Here is a 20403-nt window from a genome sequence, read left to right on the forward strand (position 1 = left end):
GACCTCGCCCCTCTGAAGAAACTCCCAGGCAAGACTAGCAACAGAAAAACCACATGGTTCACAGACGCCCTCAAAATCGCAAAGAAATCATGCAGAACCCTCAAAAAAGCCGGGCGCCACAAGCGGACACAAGAAAACATGACAGCCCTCAAGAGCGCCACCCGCGAATACCACCAGATGATCCGCACCACCAAAAGGACATCATTCAAAGAGCGGCTGGACAACAACGCCCACAACAGCAAGGAACTCTTCAGCATTGTCAAAGAGCTCTCCAATCCCAGCGCCAGCAACAACGACATCTCACCGTCACAAGACCTCTGCAACTCCCTCGCCACATTCTTCCACCGCAAGATCACAGACATACACGACAGCTTCGGACCCCAGACCCCGCCCCCAACCACCAAACCAACGACCCTCACCTCCAGCCTCAACGCATGGACCCCCATCAGCACCGAAGACACCACAGGCGTCATGAATAGCATCCACTCTGGCTCCCCCTCCAACCCATGCCCTCATCATATCAAGCCGACACCATCATCGCACCCCACCTCCGGAACGTCATTAACAACTCCCTCACGTCAGCCACATTCCCTGAAAGCTGGAAACCCGCAGAAATCAACACCCTACTGAAGAAACCAACAGCGGACCCCAAAGACCTCAAGAACTTCAGCTCCATCTCTCTCCTCCCCTTCACGGCTAAAGTCATCGAGAAGACCGTCAACAAACAGCTGACAGCATTCCTCGAAGAAAACAACTCGCTCGACCCATCCCAGTCCGGATTCCGAGCCAACCACAGCACTGAGACCGCCCTCATCGCAGCCACCGATGACATCAGGACCCTGATGGACAACAGAGAGACAGCCGCCCTCATCCTCCTCGACCTCTCGGCAGCCTTTGACACCGTCTGCCACCGCACCCTAATAACCCGCCTCTACAACACTGGGATCCAAGGAAAGGCCCTAGACTGGATCACATCGTTCCTCTCCGACAGAACCCAGAGAGTCCGCCTCCTACCCTTCCGCTCCGAGGCCTCCAAGATCATCTGCGGCGTACCCCAGGGCTCCTCACTCAGCCCTACCCTCTTCAACATCTACATGAGCCCCCTCGCCGCCATCGCACGCAAACACAACATCAACATCATCTCTTACGCCGATGACACCCAACTGATACTCTCCTTCACCAAAGACCCCCTCACCGCCAAAGCCAACTTCCAGGACGGAATGAAAGATGAAAGATGTCGCAGAATGGATGAAGCTCAGCCGTCTGAAGCTCAACTCGGACAAGATGGAAGTCCTCATCCTCGGACAATCCCCATCCACCTGGGACGACTCCTGGTGGCCCACGACGCTGGGCACCGCACCGATACCCACGGACCACGCACGCAACCTGGGATTCATCCTTGACTCCTCCCTCACGATGACCAAGCAAGTCAATGCAGTCTCGTCCTCATGTTTCAACACCCTGCGCATGCTCCGAAAGATCTTCCGGTGGATCCCCACCGAAACCAGAAAGACGGTCACCCAGGCCCTCGTCACCAGCCGACTGGACTACGGAAACGCCCTGTACGCAGGAACCACAGCCAAACTTCAGAAACGCCTTTAACGCATACAGAACGCCTCCGCACAACTCATCCTCGACATCCCTTGCCACAGCCACATATCTGCCCACCTGAGAAACCTGCACTGGCTTCCCGTCAGCAAGAGGATCACGTTCCGGCTGATCACCCACGCACACAAAGCGCTCCACGGCACGGGCCCCGAATACCTCAACAACCGCCTGTCGTTCTACACTCCCACCCGCCAGCTCCGCTCCACCAGCCTCGCCCTCGCCACCGTCCCTCGGATTCGCAGAACCACCATCGGAGGAAGATCGTTCTCCTACCTGGCAGCCAAGACATGGAACTCCCTCTCCGCACACCTATGACTGACCCAGGATCATCTCACCTTCAGGAAACACCTCAAGACCTGGCTATTCGAGCAGTAGCGCCCCCCCCCCCTCACTTCAGCGCCTTGAGACCCTCACGGGTGAGTAGCGCGCTTTACGAATTGATTGATTGATTGATTGATTGTGCAACACATGAAAAGTAGTACTCTTGGATGTTTACACTGCTAGATGTGGAACCAATGAATGAAACATTCCACACTAGGTAGATGGGATTGCAAAATCATGTATAGGTATATGAATGCATGGCAATTCTATTAGAAGTTTGTCTCTTTCTTCCACAGGTGTTGTGCTTCTTGAATGTTTATGTGTACTTAAAGAGAGTGTATAACAGCCCTTTAACTCCTCTCACTCCCTCTTTACTATTTTAGTTACCTGTGTTGTACCTGTCCTGTATGTGTGAGAGATGAATATGACTCGTTACAAAGCGAGTCATCACAGCGCATGCCATTGCAACGTGGTCATTACAACGACCTTGTTGTTACCACGCAAAGCCATTACTATGCAAGTCATTACATTGACTTGCAGTAGATGGCGCGCTGAAATTAGAAATGTATAATTTACTGTTCTAACTCCAGCCTACGTAACAGTTGGGAAGGTGTTGGAATAGTAAACTATACTATTTCTAATGTTAGCACGCCATCTCCTGCAAGTTGATGTAATGACTTGCGTAGTAATGGCATTGTGTGGTAACAAAACGGTCGTTGTAACAACTGCGTTGTAATGGCATCGCGATGTGATACCCGCGCTACGGTTGTTTCCTTTATTTATTCTCTGCAGTAGGGAAGCTGTGCTGCTCCTGCCCATGTTGTACTATTATTGTGTTGTGAAGCTGGCTATAAAGCTTTCCACTACACAAAGACAAAAATGACTGACAAAAGACAAACAATTTCCATTTCCATTTAATGCATGGCGTGAATGAAAGAGTAAATCCTTACAGAATATCTGAGCAAAGTTTACTTTTGCTTTTATGTGTCAAATAAACAGAATTGAAATCGACAACAATACTCTGTAACATTTTAAAACATACCTGACAAGTGGCCTCCAGGTCATGTATAACACATCTGCTAGTTCTGGCATTTTAACCAACATCACTTTGCATTCTGGGACTTTGAACCCATGATGAAAGTAAGGTAAAAATACAAGCACTACAGTGCAACGTGACATGCTGGTGGCTGAAAAGCAGGAGATGGCTGAAATCCTTTAGTACACTTGAGTGGATTGCAAAATAACATTTTGTTTCTGAATTTTCTGCCTTTTTTCTTGAGGCAAACACAGCCCAGTGGGTGAGAGGGCAGTGGGAGCCTTTCGAATGCAAATAGGCATACCTAAGAGCTAATGGTCAAACATTAACTCTACTTGGGGGAAGATACAGAAGGTGGTTTTGTGTGTAAAAGTTGTATTTAATTCCCCTTAGTGTCTGATTGTTGTGTGCCTTCTATGTTGGCAAGTGCCATCACTTGAGTCATTTTGTGCCCTAAGGTCAATGGAAAATAGTAGTCTTACATATATATTTGTAGAAGGTCCTTGTCTTACCTTTTCAAAATCTGGTCACCTTACTAACAATGGATGACGGTAGTACAGACCCTTCACACACCAGAAGGAAAAACACATTTCGAATGGTGTCCAGTTCATCTTAGCTTCTCCTCACTGGGTGCTGTTTGGGAGATATGATGAATGCCAACACCATGTGACACACAGTTCACTGTGTGAGTTGGCCAAGCTGGAATGATATTGATTTGGAATGTATGACATTACAACGCGTGGTGTTACCACGCAGTAGGTAACAACGCGGTTGTTACAATGACTGCGTTGTTACCATGCGTGGCATTACATCGCAAATCGTTTCAAAAACTTGTGCTAGGTGGCGCACTGGACTTAGGAATAGTATACATTACTATTCCTACTCCAGTTAGCATAACAGCTGGGAAGGTGTTGGATTTAAAATCCAACACATTCTCTGGTGTTGCAGGCCACCTAGCGCAAGTCGTTGAAACAACTTGCGATGTAATGCCACGCGTGGTAACAACCCGGTCGTTGTAACAACTGCGTTGTAATCAACCCGCGTGGTATTGCCAGCGTTGTAAACACTGCCTCCCATTGATTTGGCCTCCTTAGTGCAAAGGATAAGATAATTTAAGTTAAGTAACATGGGGTAGTATTCCCCTCCTCCTGACTTGCCCTTTGTTGACCGTGGAACTTCCATGGCTACCACCTGTCTTATAGGACATGAAGCCAGCAGAAGAAATAAACAGCAAAGAGGGTTTTAAGAGCCCAATTACTTTCTGTCGTTTTTGCTCAGTGTACAAATCTGTACGGTAACCTTGTGCCCTAGTTTAAAAGGAAAAGCCAAAACGAGTTTCTCCTATGGAAATAGAAGAAGCATATGGCATGCAGTAAAATAGAAAAACAGACCAAGAAAGGCAGGGGGCATGATTGGCAAAAGTCATAAGCACACAAGAAAAATAACAGAGGCCGAGGGAGCAGGAAAGGGACAGAAGCGGTAACTTGCAGACTTCCCATACCAAAAACAGATCGGAACAAACATGAAAAAAACAATTCTACCAGAAATAGCAAATTTCGAATACAGTGGTGAAGACAGTGTTGCACACGCTAATGTTTTTCGGCATAACATATTTACAGACAGTCTTGCTTCAAAGTGTGCCATTCACTACCATTGGCAAGAGCACATATAGGAAACACCTGTTGAATGATGCAGGCATCAGGACACACTTTAGAGCACATCATTTTTTTCTCTGCAATGCCATTGTGAATAAAAGAATCTCCTTAAAATGTAGGCCTCCAGAAATTAAATTTGTGGAAATGTTATGTGGGTGCTCCAGGCATTGGGGTATAATGCAACATTCAACAAATCATTGAAGAAGCATTTTCTTTTACAAAGTAGCCAGTCCTATTGGCTTTGTTAATGCTCATTTAATTTGTATCTCCAAATCCCTAATGGCAGAGAACCCTGAGCGCAAACTAGAAGCACATTGGCCATGTCTACATAGCCAACACAGTTTTTTTTTTGCTTTTCTCTGGACCCTATTTTTCCTGACTTCAGGACTGTGCACTTTTCCACTGCCAAACAGTAGTAAAGTGCCCGCGCTTATCCTTTAAATTGTGTGCTGCACATTGGAGCTCCCTATGTGGTCTATTTTACTACCCTAAATGTCCATTATAAATGGTGCTTTCAGTGCAACTATGGTATGGAATGTTAAACGTCATGTGGGATGCAGTGTGTGTATTTACTCCAACCACATATGACAAAAATACATTTCTGTCCAACGCACCACTGTGCCCTGGCTAAGCTGCTGTTTAAATGCACTGCAGTGACACATGGCAAGGGAAATTTCTTTGCAATGTGGGAAATTTAATTTTCACATGTTTTTAAGTCATCCTTAAAATGAAATTGCCTTGTAACCACACAGTGCAGGATATATATATATATATATATATATATATATATATATATATATATACAGCAAAAAATCCTCAAACCTCCACACCGGCAGTGTGGCGAAAGGAGGAAACAGACCCCACGACTTCAGGCAAGATGTTAGATTTTATTGCACACCTTTCAAGTGACGCGTTTCGAGTACCATGTACTCTTGTTCACACACCGGTTAACAGGTCAGCCTGTTTGCTTTTAAATGCTTAGTTTCCCTGACCCATCCTATGGGCCACACCTCCTGACGTGCGTCACATGATCGTGGACATGGACATAGAAAGGGTGCAAATTATGTAAAGGGGAAAGACAAACAACTTTTCATGTCGTGACAGTAACTGGTTGAAAACTCAGCCTGAAAAAACAATACATTATATGAAATAATTAAATTTCATTTTCAAAGTCGATGTGTTGTCTTAAAAATAGATAATAAATAAACAATCCATTTTTTAACCCATAAAACATTGCACAAATCTCAAAAACGGCTTCACCAAATATCATAACTGCTTGAATGCAAAGACAACCAGAGGCTGAAAAAAGTGACTAGTGCTATATCTTGACTGCATGAATGCATATACCATAAGGTATATAAAGTGACTAGTGCTAATAGCTGTGGACTAACCATCAGATATGAGATATTGTTTTTATCGCCCAGTCCACTTAAATATATGACTTTTATTGCATTTGTTTGTGATGACACTCCACCCAAACTACCCACAAGCTAATGTCTAAAATATTTATTTAAAATTCAAATTTCATGAATTATATACATCATAAATATTGAGACCTATTTACAATTTATATTACAGGAAAACCAAAATATAAGTGCTCTTCTGTACATGTGCATACTAGTGAGGAAAAAAGGGAAAAAAATATTTTGTACACAAAATGTGTAAGAAGAAAAAAGAGAAAAAGATATCAAATCCATATATACCTGTGTTGTTAAAGGTATAAGCAGATGTTATACAATTGATATGCGTCTGCCAAGTGTATTAATATTTAGCTCAGTGGGCTGTTGGTTCAGAAACCAATTATGCCATGGCTACCAAAGTATATATTCCATGGACCAAGACTTGTGCGCACTACTGCAAAAACAGCCACATGTCAAAAATGGATAGACAGAAGGGGTATTTGCCAAGAAGCTACTTTAAAGAAAGTTGTGAAGATCCTCAGTTGCGTTCAATCCATATGGCTGTTTACTGTCTAACGCAATAATATACTGGGTCTCCAATTTTCTAAGCAGTTTGTCCCTGTCACCTCCCCGCCTCAAAGGGGGCACAGCGTCAATGACATAATACTTCAAACACGCCAGATCCCTGGCGTGTACTGAATCGAAATGTCTGGCCACGGGTAGGCTACATCATGGTTTACAATGGCGCGGAGATGCTGCAATATATATATATATATATATATATACACACACACACACACGCGCACACACACACACACACACACACACACACATGGGGCCCATTAACCATTGAAGTTAGTGTGCCCTCACAGTGAAATAAAACCCAGAGGCTATTTCATCATGTAGGCCTAACCTGACCTCCCCCTGATGGGCCTTTGTGGGATTAAACTCTTTATTTTCCTCTTCTGCCTAGAAACAGGCTGGGAAAATGTTTCAAAGTTATTCTCTTCATTTTTAAAATCTGACTTAATTGTGAAATCAGACCTTTGGTAACTTAAGACGAAAAGTAACTTTGTTAAAATGTACTTTGGGCTGCCTAAGCTAGAATAAGCTTATAACCAGTTCTGCCACTCATCACACCCCCATAACAGAAATATTTCACTAGGTGAGGTAACAGCCCTGGCTCAAAGCTCAATGACTTGCGCATGGGCCAAGGATACACCACTGAGTGTTAACTGCTGACTGCTTGGCCATTTCTAGCTATCTGGGAGTGGACAGGAATAGTTGGCAAAATAAAGGGCAGCTTTAACACTACCTCTTTTGACCTAGAGAGGGTAAACAGTTTTGACCCTGGGAGTGGCCACAAAGCTGAAGACAGGCTTGGCTGGTGGCAGTTGGGATGTATGATGATACATCAAAGGCCATGTCAACGCGTTCTGTTAGATCGCAGTTTTCACAATGCAAGTCGTTACATCAACTTGCACTGGAGGGGCGCTGGATTTAGGAATAGTGTGAATTAGTATTCCAACTCCAGTCTACATACAGTAGGGAAGGTGTTGGAAACAGTAATTTACATTATTTCTTAGTCAACAGCGCCCTCCAGTACAAGTCGGTGTAACGACTTGCGTAGTGAAAGCCACGATGGAATATTACCACGTTGAAATGGATGCGTGGTGAACGATGTCTCCCGACAGTTGGGTTCCGCAATCTTGAAACAGGGGCTCCTGTTTAATTTTACAGTAAGGCAAAGAAAAAGTGCTGCAAAAGGAGTTGGCAGAAAAGTGAGAAAATTGTTAGGAGTGGTAAAATTCCTCCAACCACTGGCTAGTGCACCGGATAGATCTATTCCCTCCACTACCACCTCCTCAGAACATTCCTGGGAAGACCTCATTGGAATAAGACTCCTGATTCCTAGCTACCACTGGAAGGAGAGGACTCACACAAGGACTAAAGAACCTCTGAATCCTGCTGGGACTGGAGCTGCTCTTTCAGGGTCAAGTGGATGGCCTCCTCTTTACCTGCTTCAGGGATACAAAAAGCAGACAGACTCCGGACCCCAAGAAGTCTCAGTTGGCTTAAGAGGACTAGAATTGTAAGAGACCTGGCGAGAGAGAGACTGGAGCAGTGCTTCATTTGTGAACACATAAGTGCCAGGGCCATCTTCAAGAGACCAAAACAGCTTCCATTGCCCCCTACCGGCATAGCTAATGACAGTACCAACACAACTACTATCACACTCCTACAAGTGTGACAATTCAGACTATTCCAGGCCTCCAAAGCTACAAGAATAGTTGGGAGGCGTTTATTAGTCATTTTTAATGTATATTGAAGTCATGAACAACTGCTGTTGTGCTAATCTACAAATCAGACAAAGAGTGCCACCATGTGGCAGACTGTCATAAGTGGCAGTTCTGTCAATTAAATGCCGGTGCCGAGCACCAGAAACCACCAGCTCAAATTAATAACTAGACGGGGGGCCAGAAACCTGTCCTGGGGAGATAGGACTGACCAGAAGAAACTTGGCCAGCAGTTTTGGACTGTGGACCCGATGTCATTTTTGGCAGATGGAGTATCTCTGTTGGCCTGGCAGAGCACTTTACATCCGCCTCTGTCAGCGGGACGGAGCCCTGTAGCAAACCTTTTTTTATTTTCAAAGACTAGCAGAAAGAAAAGCACCATTTTGTTTGTGTTGCTTTAAACGGCTGCTTCAATTATGTTCAGTTACCTGACCTGCCTTTCACCTCAGCTGTGGCAGAAATGCATTGTGATGTCATGCGGGACAGCTCAGGAAGACCAGCTGCATTTACTATGCTCCTGTAAAGAACTCCTCAAGGAACGAAAGAAATTGTTGAAACAATTGTTTAATCTACGAGGGATTCGAACAAGGTGGCAAGCCCTGTTGGCATGCTTTGCACCAAGCGATCCATAACTGAACTGCAGAGCAGTAAAGTTTCTGAGACTGTGCGGAAGCAAAATGCCAAAAATGGAAACATCAAGAACCTAGCCAGAAAAAGTATAAGCTAATTTGCAAGGCAGCTCTAAAGACATTTTTAACCTATAAATCAAGGAGATAAAACTGATAAGTTATTATGCTGCTATAGTTGTTCAAAACAGGCAAGCTTTATTAGCATGGTTTTAAGACATAAGCATTATGAAGGAACAAGTTTTATGCATGTACATGGCAGATTTTTTACTGAATATATATATATTTTTCTGTATTGCAACGGTTTTAATTAACTATGCAAAAAGAATTTACTTACTGCATTGTGATGTCATAACTCAACTGGAATAACTTATAATAGTCAAGTCTTTATTTTATAATTGGCGACCGAATGCCTCACTAGTAGACAATTATAAAGAAATTAGAGACGTGTATTCATACAGGGATTACAGAATTCTATGTATTAGATAGATAGACACATTTTATTGATGAAAGTGTGAATATAGGCAATAAAATCACAAGTTTCTATGAACAGGAAGCACCAAAATATTTCAGGCCCGGGGTCCAAACATTCTTAAGATTACACTATTTATGGGAGACTCAAGGTCCCCCTTTACATTCTGCATGGGGGTCGGGGGCATCATTTAATGTTACCCCACTAGTAAGAGTGACCATACTAGGGCCAGTGCCCGACTGGCCAAGACATAAAACATTGCTTGCCCTAGGTATCTAGAATGTGATCAGTCATTTGATTTACTTTAAGAGTGAGAGCAGGAAACAAAATGCAATTCGACAATCTACAAACCAATATATACGTCAACTATCCAGAGCCAAGCCAACCTCCCAGATAGAGTGAGCCATAGCAATGACGTCAGTCTGTCTGAAATCAGGCTGTAGTGGCGTACAGTGAGCAATGAATGGAAATTGGCAATAGTAACACATTAGTGTGGCATTCAACATCATAAATGTAAAACTGGTAGAGAAGTACACATTCCTAAACTGACATCTACTTTTTCACTTCTTAATAAACTGATGTGCATTTTACTGTTGTTTTATACTGCATGCTGTCGAGGTTAAATTACCTTCTAAAGAGAATGCCTAGTATTACCTAAAGATACTCACGGGGGCACATTTACTATTATTTCACGCTGCGTGCGTGAAAGGAACAGAGCAGAAATGCTGCCTTGCACCAACGCAGCATCCATGCACCATAGGCCTGCGTTACGGGGAGGATTATTTTTGTGCAAGAAGGGAACCTTACCTGCACAAAACACTCCAAAAACAATCCTTTGGGAAATATTCCTCTTTTTATGTGTGCTGGAAGTAACGAGGAGAAATAAAGATATTTCTCTTTGTTACGCCTCTGTCTGGTAGGCGCGCCATTTTGGCGCATATCCACATTTACAAGTCTTTATTAATCTGAGTTTGTGTCCGAGTGCATGGGAGGATGGGTGGGAAGCAGGGCACAAGTCCTAAAAAAAGAAGTGGGGGGAAGCTGACGTCACGACAGGAAGTGATGTAACGAAAGGTGGCTTGCACCATCAGACTCATTGCATCAGAGAAGCCGGCGCGTGAGCAGCTTTCTGAATGAGCTCGGATCTCGCCCCAGAGAGGCCAAAGAGTGAATGTGTGGCTCCATTTGTTCCAGTTATCAAGCTCCCGGTAAAATAAGTGGGGGGACGCCGTCCACCCGCGTGGTACCCCGACTCGAGCCCTGGTGGGAAGCCCCATGCTTCACCCGTTTAATGCCCACCTACCGCAAAGTAACACAGAGCAGGCTATGCGGTGCATTGCATTAAAATGTATTTACTAATCCACGCAAGTAAATGGCAAAAATTATTTTGAGTTGGAGCTGTACCACAAAAGTGTCAAAAACCACAGTAAGGTTGGGCCAGGATGCATTGCCAAACTAAATGAGTCATGGAAAAGGAAGCGTTTCTGAGACGTTTTCATAAAAGTCATACTGATTTTAAACCAATAAACAATTTGTGTTGAACTATTTTGACTTTTATTGTGGGCTACGTGTGCAAATCCTCCTTACTGACTTAAATTACGATTCCTTGAAATGTGTTTTAATTCAGAATAGTGTAGTCCCCTGGAGTCGAACACACTTGTTTGAACAGGATCAGACGCACATACTTTACCAGCCCAAGAAACTTTCACCTGAGGATGGTCAGAGAAATACGATTTATGCCGCAGGAGACCTGGAATTATCCCAGAAAATATGTGCGATAGTGGATCTGATATCTGCCACGCATACAAGCAAGCCTGGACGCATTGGCGAGTCACGTGGGAGAGTCCAAAGATGCAATCGCCACATTAACATGATGCGTAGACACTCGGATGTGTTTACCCACTGTACTTGACATAAACATTCATTCAGCAAGTGTGGCAAATGCAACATAACAAAAAAGTGCAAAATAATTTGTAGTGTATGAAGAAATATTCTTCAAGCTAAATGTCACTCATTGTCACGCATATTTAAGGCGATTGTAATGGTGTCACGCATGTGCAATACTATTTAAAAATGGTCATTTGGTTCTGTTCCCAATAGTAACATGTCTTGTAGTCACTCTGGATATCAAGGGCAGTCTGCAAGTAGGGGCTGAAAGTCTTAAGTATACTTAGTTAAATCTGAAGAATTCTCAGGGCCGTACCCGGAGGGGAGGGGGAGGTGGGGAGGGGGGAGGCTAGGTGGCAGGGGGGCATTTAAGGGACGGGCCAGCCCATATTCTTCTTTGTCCCCCCACCTCCCCCCTCCCAAATGGACGAGGCAGCTGGCACAGTTTTTAGAGGTGCTGGAGTGCATAAGGTGAATAAGCAATAAAAATTAGTTTGTATATTGTTACATTTGCTGTGTGTGCCAAGACAGGTTAAATGTCAGGCTAGACCTTCTGACAAATTGTTGCTTATTCTTTTCACTGATGTTGTTTACTTTTCTTTCTTTGACTTCAAAGTGAGAGAATTTTGTAAGACTGAACTATGTGACAATCTTGCTGAGGTACAGACAGAGACACTTAAATTATGCAGCAGAGGAGGCCCAAATTATGCAGCAATGTTGACAAAATTATGTGGCGAGAAAACTCAAATTAGGTCTCTTAATGCGGCAGATATTGTCATCTTATCACTTCGTTATTTCCAGTTCTACAGCCAAATACAGCTATAAGCAGGGCATAAGTTGGGGGTACACACGGGTACACGGCGTCCACCCACTTTTTTCACAGGATAGACCCCGTCCCCCCTGCCAAGAAGTTGGACCCCACAGAAATGTGAGAGAATTTTGTAAGAGTGTAATTTTCAGACACCAGGACACGTTCACCAGCTCCTTCACGTTGTCTGCTGTTCAGCCGCGGCCGGTGGTGGGAGTACCTGCGGATGGTGACGTGGGAAGGGGGAGGGGCAGGGTTGGTGGTAGTAATGTATGGATGACGGAGTTTAACAGGTAAGTAAACATTTAAATAAATAAAACGAATTTCGTTGCGCGCACTTCATCACCAAATGCGATGCAGTGCACGCAACGAAATTCGTTTTATTTATTTAAATGTTTACTTACCTGTTAAACTCCGCAATCCATACATTACTACCCCCCACCTTGCCCCTCCCCCTCCCCACGTCACCGCCCGCAGGTACTCCCACCACCGGCCGCGGCTGCTGCTGTTCATTCTCAGCTGCAACTTTCTTTAAAACAACATGCCGAGTTCTATCATGCAACGTTCCTCTTTTATAAACATGTTGTTTTAAAGAAAGTCAGCATTTCCGAAATTGTTTTTAGTGGAATATGACGCACCATATGTCATGATTCCCCTGACGAAGGGATTTCTTCCCGAAATGCATTGGGTCGTGTGCAATAAAATCATGATATGTGGAACCTATTTCTGCTCCTGAGCTTGTTTGAACTTCGTTATAAAACATTGATAAGAATAAAACGAATTGAACAAACAGTAAAGAAGGATAAAAAGTTTTGGAAAATATGTTTAAAATAGAAGATTAAAAGTTGGAATTTAATTCATTAGATTCATTCAGTTTTGTGGCTGTGCGACCTGGTGGAATCATAGCTGGTTCCCCCGTGATTTGTCTTCTTTGAATTTTGCCATAAATGTATTCGCGTACATTGGGGCTCCCGCAAACAAACCCCATAGAAGTACCACTTCATTGAAAGCAAAATTCCTTGTTCCACTCAAAGTAACTATGGTGTAAACAAAAATGTAATAGCTCTAAAAGAAAATTTTTACTGGTTCCAAGGGACTCCTGTTTGCGTAAAGCCCATTCAATAGCCTTTGCACGTTGTAGGCCCCTTTTTTCTATGCACATGTTGCTAGATAAAGACTCTTGCTTTTGTGCCATTTTGTACTTTCACAAGGAGCCTGCATAAGAATTTGCATTCTGTTCTTTTCTTGGGATTCGAGGTTCATTTTTGCGAAACCTGCTCCATCAGCAGTTATACCTGGACTTTTACCATGAGGAGCAGGTTCAAGACTGGTTTGCATAAGGCTGGGTCTAAATTGGGGCAGCATGGTGAGCAAAAGAACAATGGATTTCAGCTAGATCTCTTGACTGGTGTGAATGTTTGATTTGTTATGCATTCTATCATTTGTGTGTCACTGTGCAATTGGATTCAAGCTAGCCTGACTGATGAAGGATAATACCCTAAACCGGTCACCAAGGATGCTTGTTTATATTGCAGGGAGAAACTGACTTGGCAGTTCGGGCTGGACTGTTCCCATGAAGAGCAGAGTCAAGATTGATTTGCATAAGGCTGGGTCTAAACTGGGATGGCATGGTGAGCAAACATTGGATTTAACCCCAATCTCTTGACTGGGGGTGAATGTTTGATGTGTTCCACATTTCGTCCATCCTTTGTGTGACTTTTGCTTTCTCACCCTAAGTGCGCCGGGTTTGCCCAGACGTGGATCCTGGGCTCACTGTGCCACTGGATTCAAGCTGGCCTGGTTGATGAGGGGTGATGTCCCAAAACCGGTCATAGGATGCTTGTTTCCAGTCCAGGGAGGACCTTGCTTGGCAGTTCGGGTTGGACTTTTCCCATGAGGCACAGAGTCAAGATTGATTTGCATGGCTGGGTCTAAACTGGGGGGGCATGGTGAGCAAAAGAACGATGGATTTAACCCAGATCTCTTGACTGGGGGGTAAATGTTTGATTTGTTCTGCATTCCGTCCATCAATTGTGTGTCTTTTTTTCTGGTGAGACAAGGCCATCTATGATCCCACTGATGATTTAAGGCCACCCATGAGGCCACTGATGATACAAACCACTGATGAGGCCACTGATGATCCCAGGCCATACACAATGCCCCTGATGATCCCGCACCATCCACGATGCAGGGATGATCCCAGGCCACCCACGATGCCACTGATGATTTAAGGCCACCCATGAGGCCACTGATGATTTAAGGCCACCCATGAGGCCACTGATGATCCCAGACCACCCATGAGGCCACTGATGACCCCAGGCCACCCATGAGGCCACTGATGACCCCAGGCCACCCATGAGGCCACTGATGATCCCAGGCCACCCATGATGCCACTGATGACCCGGGCCACCCATGATGCCACTGATGATCCTATGCCACCCATGATGCCACTGATGAGTTAAGGCCACCCATGAGGCCACTGATGACCCCAGGCTACCCATGAGGCCACTGATGACCCCAGGCCACCCATGAGGCCACTGATGATCCCAGGCCACCCATGATGCCACTGATGACCCAGGCCACCCATGATGCCACTGATGACCCCGGGCCACCCATGATGACACTGATGATTCCAGGCCATCTGTTTCTACTCAACTTGCCCAGTGTAGGTATTTGTGTGTAATCAGGGGCTCTGTTGCAGCCCACGTGGAACAGAACCTAAATATCAAAGGGGTTGTGGGTCAAAGGCTTACACTGTTCAACCATCCTGAACAAAGAATACCCACCAGTTCAGCATAGTAAGATTTTACAGAACATCCAAGTATATTACTATGCTATACTAATGACATAAACGGGAATCATCCTTTAGAACGAAACTTTCAGAACGCGGTACCATTACCACGCAGGTGTTACAACGACTTGTGCTGGAGGGCGCTGTAGGATAGGGAATAATTTAATTTACTATCCAACACCTTCCCTACTATCCATGGTGACTGGAGTTGGAATAGTAAATTAAACTATTCACTATCCAGCGCCCCCAACACAAGTCGTTGTAACGACTTGCGTTGTAAAACCTGCGTGGTAGCGGTACGCGTTGTGAAAGCACACGTTGTACCATCATACATCTGACATAAACTATTACTCCGATCCAAAGTGACTGAAATTAGTTGCAGCCACAGCTGCATTGAACAATTGTCAACTATGCCTTACAATACGTAAGGTTCATGCCATAAGATAGTTCTATATTGATCTTCATGCAAGTAACTTCCCACTAAAAGTAGATTTGGGCAGACGATATAAAGCAAGAATGACAGATATGAATAGTTTTCTTAGATCTTTATGAATGTCTTTTGCGAGATAAGTTTTTTTTTGCTTCATGATGATTAAATCATATTTTTTTTATTATACTGTGATTGAAGGTTGTTAACATCCTGAAAGATTTTATTAATGTGTCAGTTAAATCCGTTTTGTAGGAATTTACAGCCTGGAACACCTTTGAAGGGACAAACAGAGCAGACTGACATATACAATAAATATGACAGTTTTCATGTGTAAATAACTATAATGCTTTTAAAAGGCAGCATTGTAAACAGCATGCACAAATAAAGAGGTACATATAATTTAGGCGTTTAGAAGATGCAAATATTAAAAGACAACTTCTATCATACAATTTCAATAGATAACTCTTATCTCATTGAATTATCCTAGACATGCCCAGGAATAAAACAAATGTAATTCATTCACATGCAAAACACAGTTTAATTCATTACACTTTCTGTGTGCTGCAGCATTACAGATATAAATCTGCCGCTAAAGGAAATTACATGTTTTATTACCATAATTCTTTTAATGCTAACCTAAAGGGAAATGCCTAGATAATAAAATAGAAAAACATGCAGGAATCTGAAAAAAAGGAAGTAGTCCAATATAGATATACAAGTGCCATCAGTAGTTCTAATAAAGATGTGAGGGATTGTGGAAAAAGTCTCTTCCCTCAATGGTCACACTTTGTTTCAGAAATGAAAGGTGTGATGGGTGATATACTTGCCCCTTCAAGCAAGACTGAGATACCCGACTAAAATCATTAGCATTATAACAAGTGATGTGTTGGCAAATCATCATGCATGCTTAAAATATGAGTCTTTTCAATGTATGAAGATATACTGTAGTGCTTTGAAAACGTGTTTTAAGTAGGCAATTCTCTAAGTGATTTTAACAAATATAGACCAGTTTTCTTTCACGATGGCAGCACATGACAGCAAGAGCTTGAACACATGTTCCCAGATATCTGATCTTGGATAATCTATGAAACCATGGTGCCTGTGTTTTTTGGAGGATATTCTCCAGCCTTAAGGGAAGTGGCCCTGAGGGCATCTTTGGAATGACCAGTGTGTCACAAACCCTTGTGAGGTTGTAGAGGGGGCAGAGTGCAGCACACATAGACTGTCAATAGAAAACTACCTGCTTCCAGAATGTTTTGGCCCTGCACTACTTCATAAGACAAAGGCAACAGGTCCAGGGATCCTGGGTCTAGATAACGATTCCTAAAGAATTAGAAGATGAAGGAATTATGCTCAAAGCTCTGGACTGTGATAGCTTCACAAAGTCAAGTAGGGTTATATAAGTAGGAGCTTATGTTCCTTCCTTTTGAACAAGTAGTTAATCAGCCAGGATACATCCTTATTATCTAAATGCTTTGCTGATAGAAGGCTATTATTCCATTTTGTGTTTGTTCGCCACTTAGTTAATCCATTTCACTCTTGATTTGTTTTATACGTTTTTATTGACAGTAAGGAAGACAGCCGACAAGTGTTTCACCCTATGTGGCAGATCACGCCATGGCTTTCTCAAGGCTAAACAATTTCATCAATCTTATAATCAAGTCGCAGCGATAAACATTTCAAAGCTAGAGTTGAACATTGCGGACCATTGCCCAAACCAGATTCACCCGAGGACTTCTGAAGCCCTTTCTCTCATCAAAGTTTGGATTTGCCCTGATATCTAATATTAAATAGTTTTTAAAAAGTGCACGATTTTTAGAGTTTTTTTAGTGCTATGGTTAAGGAGCCCAAAGCTTGGCCAAATCTAATTTGAATCAGTATGGTTCTGTGAACACATTTACTTCTCTTGTTATGGTATTGAGATGACAAAGGCCCTGCACTAGCTCTTACCTACTGAGCCAATACCCCATCTGACGTAGTAGTTAAACAACACAATCAATTCTAAAGCATCTCATCAGGCAATAAATATTAATATATAAAATGTATACCTACATTTTTATTGGAAGATTTACAAATATACAAAATGAAAATAGCCTCTTATGTCATATCCAGCTTCTCATTCGTAAGAAGCAGTATATCCCAAACGAATGTTGCTTGACATTAAACTGATACTCTGATTTGTAATGTTCACAGTCCATATCCGGATTTAGTAAAAAACAAAATCACAGAAGTCTGACAAGCACTGGCTCCATATGGACAGGGCGGTGGTGGGGAGATACATCTAGGACCTCCTGTGGAAACCTAAAGCCGAACACCTACTGAAGGCCTACTGAATGCATATCTTAGTACTCTCACAAAAACTACACTTGGAGTTTGGGATGAGGTCAACCAAATATTTGCTTGGACCACCTTCTCTTCCCCATATACACATTCCCCCATCACAACAGCCAGGACCCTTTGATGCATGGAGGGAGGGGGGGATGTCTCACCATCTCGGACTTCTTCCATAATTGGACTATCCTTACTTTCGAGCACTGCCAAAGGGACTTTCATCTTCCAGCGTCAGAATACTATCACTAAACCCAACTTAAACACTGGGTCCTTAGCCCTAGCGTTCAATAATCTGCCACCAGGGACCTCAACCCCATTGAATGATTTGTGAAAAGTTGAAGAGGCTCTAGGGGGTCCTTTCTTTACTCCTTACTGCTTTCGACCCTCACCACCCCACAACCGCGACACATGGCTTTCTGGGAGCAGACACTTGTTAACACAATCTCAGATGCGGAGTGGGCAGACTTAGGAGAGACATACCTAAGTTCAATCATGTGATGGGGATACGAGAGCCCCCTATAAAGTACTATCTGATTGGTATCTTTATCCTACAAAATTGCAAAAAATCTTTCCTACTAGCTCAGATTCAGGTTGAAGAGGCTGTGTCATGCTGGGTGATTTAAGACACATCTGGCGGGACTGCCCGACAATCCACACATTCGGGTCAGAAATTCTGGGATACCCAATACCGGGTGAACCGGGCTTTGCGCTCTTGGGCCTGCGTGACAATTCCCTCAAACGTTAGAACGTGGGAGATTGGTTAAAACTTTGGTTATTTCTAGGCGCCGCAAAAATGGTGGTGGCTACAGCTTGGAAGCGAAAAGAGGCGCCTTCACTGACACAATGGCATGCCCGATTATGGCAGGCTCTCACGATGGAGCGCATGACTGATATTCTCTCCGACAACTTTTAAAAAGTTGAATATACCTGGGCCCACTGGTGACATATTTCTCTAGAGGTCTCCTTTTGTGTGCATGTCCAACACGAACACAGGCACTTCACCTCTTTCAATTCTAATAAGTCAGTCTTTGCTAGTTCATGGGGGATAGAGGACCCTCCTTACAGACACAATTCCCGGCCTACAATTGATACATACTGCATATACCAGTCACATGCTCGAACACTAGTCGATATACCAATGTGCCATTAGTTTGTGGGCTATGGCGTTGGGGAGGAGGAAGGAGGGAAGGTTTGGGAGAAAGTTAGTTTATTACTACATTATTGCTATATTTTATTACTATATGTACTTACAGTTCTATATATCGACAATGTGTCCAGTAGAATGACAATCCTGAGTAGAGTAGCAACTGATCCTTCCAATAGAGACCATGTACTATGATGTATGGATTGTGACAATATACTGTGTTGATGTGAGTTTTCGGGAAAAACCAATAAAGAAAGTTTTGACAAAACAAAATCATCAAATCAATTACAACCTTATTCGAATCATCTTATTAGATGCAGGCTCAGACAACTTGTGTTTCACGGCATGCACAACTGCTCCTTCAGACATGAAAGGAAACAAATATTCTGCAATCACTAAATGCTATACTGTAAAATATTCCACTTTATTGTTCACCAACGCCTCATGTTCATACTGTTGCTACACATAACTATTTATGAGGACCATCTTGAAAATGAGGTTCATTCTCATTCCAACAGTGCATAACTCAACACTTGAGACAAACACTTCATATCCTAATTACATAGCTCAGTTCATTAATACCATTTGATAGGATCAATATCCCATACATACATTCCATCAACTAATCATTTCATATTGATTCCTCAAACCTCAAATCATCAGATTACATATTTGTTCCAAATGCCTGTATACTATAATTCCAACATAAATATTACAAATATTCTATTAAACACAATGTTATTCACTTCATATGATTTGATTGATTGAATTGATTTGTGAATTCATAAAGCGCACGATTTCCCATGAGCGTCTTGGCGCTAAGTCGATGTAATATCAAGATATCAAGATCTGCCGAAGAAAAGTGTTCTAACTAAGAAGTGCACAAGCAGGTTTTTCCCGTTTTCCTGAATGTGAGTAGAGATGTGCTGTTTATGATTGAAATAGGGAGAAGGTTCCAGGTCTTGGCTGCCTTAAGCAGGAAGCTTCTTCCCCACACCTAACTTGCTTGAACCTGGGAACCTGAATCAACTTTGCCTGGCTTGATCTCAGGTTTCTGGAAGGATGGAATTGTTTCAAATGTGTTTTTAAAAAATGGGATCCTGGCCCATGGAGGGCCTTATAAGCCAGACAAACTGACTTGAACTTTATTCTCTTTCCAATAGGTAACCAATGGAGGGCTCCTAAGCTGTGGGTTACTGGCTCAAATTGTGGGATGTTCAGCACCAGCCTTGCTGCGGCGTTTTGTAAGCGCTGTAGTTTAGCTAGATATTGGTTTTGTATTCCAGTGTCCAGGGCATTCCCATAATCCGGCCTAGATAAGGCCAGTGCTGTTACTAATGTTTTACTGGAGTCCTGGGGAATAAACTACAGTCGTTTTTTTATCATTTTGAGGATATGCCATACCGTGGCAGACAGTTTGTTTTTCTGGGCGTCAAAGGATAGTTTATTATATAATATCACTCCTATGTTTCTAACTTTGTTCACTGGAGACGGGCAGTCCACTAGGGTGTCTGGCCACCATTTTGGGGACCAGACATTTATGTCTGTTCCCAGCAGCATGATTTCGGTTTTATCACCGTTTAGTTTTAGGCAGTTA

The sequence above is a fragment of the Lissotriton helveticus genome, chromosome 11, assembly GCF_964261635.1.
Source record: "Lissotriton helveticus chromosome 11, aLisHel1.1, whole genome shotgun sequence".
NCBI classification, from domain to species: domain Eukaryota; kingdom Metazoa; phylum Chordata; class Amphibia; order Caudata; family Salamandridae; genus Lissotriton; species Lissotriton helveticus.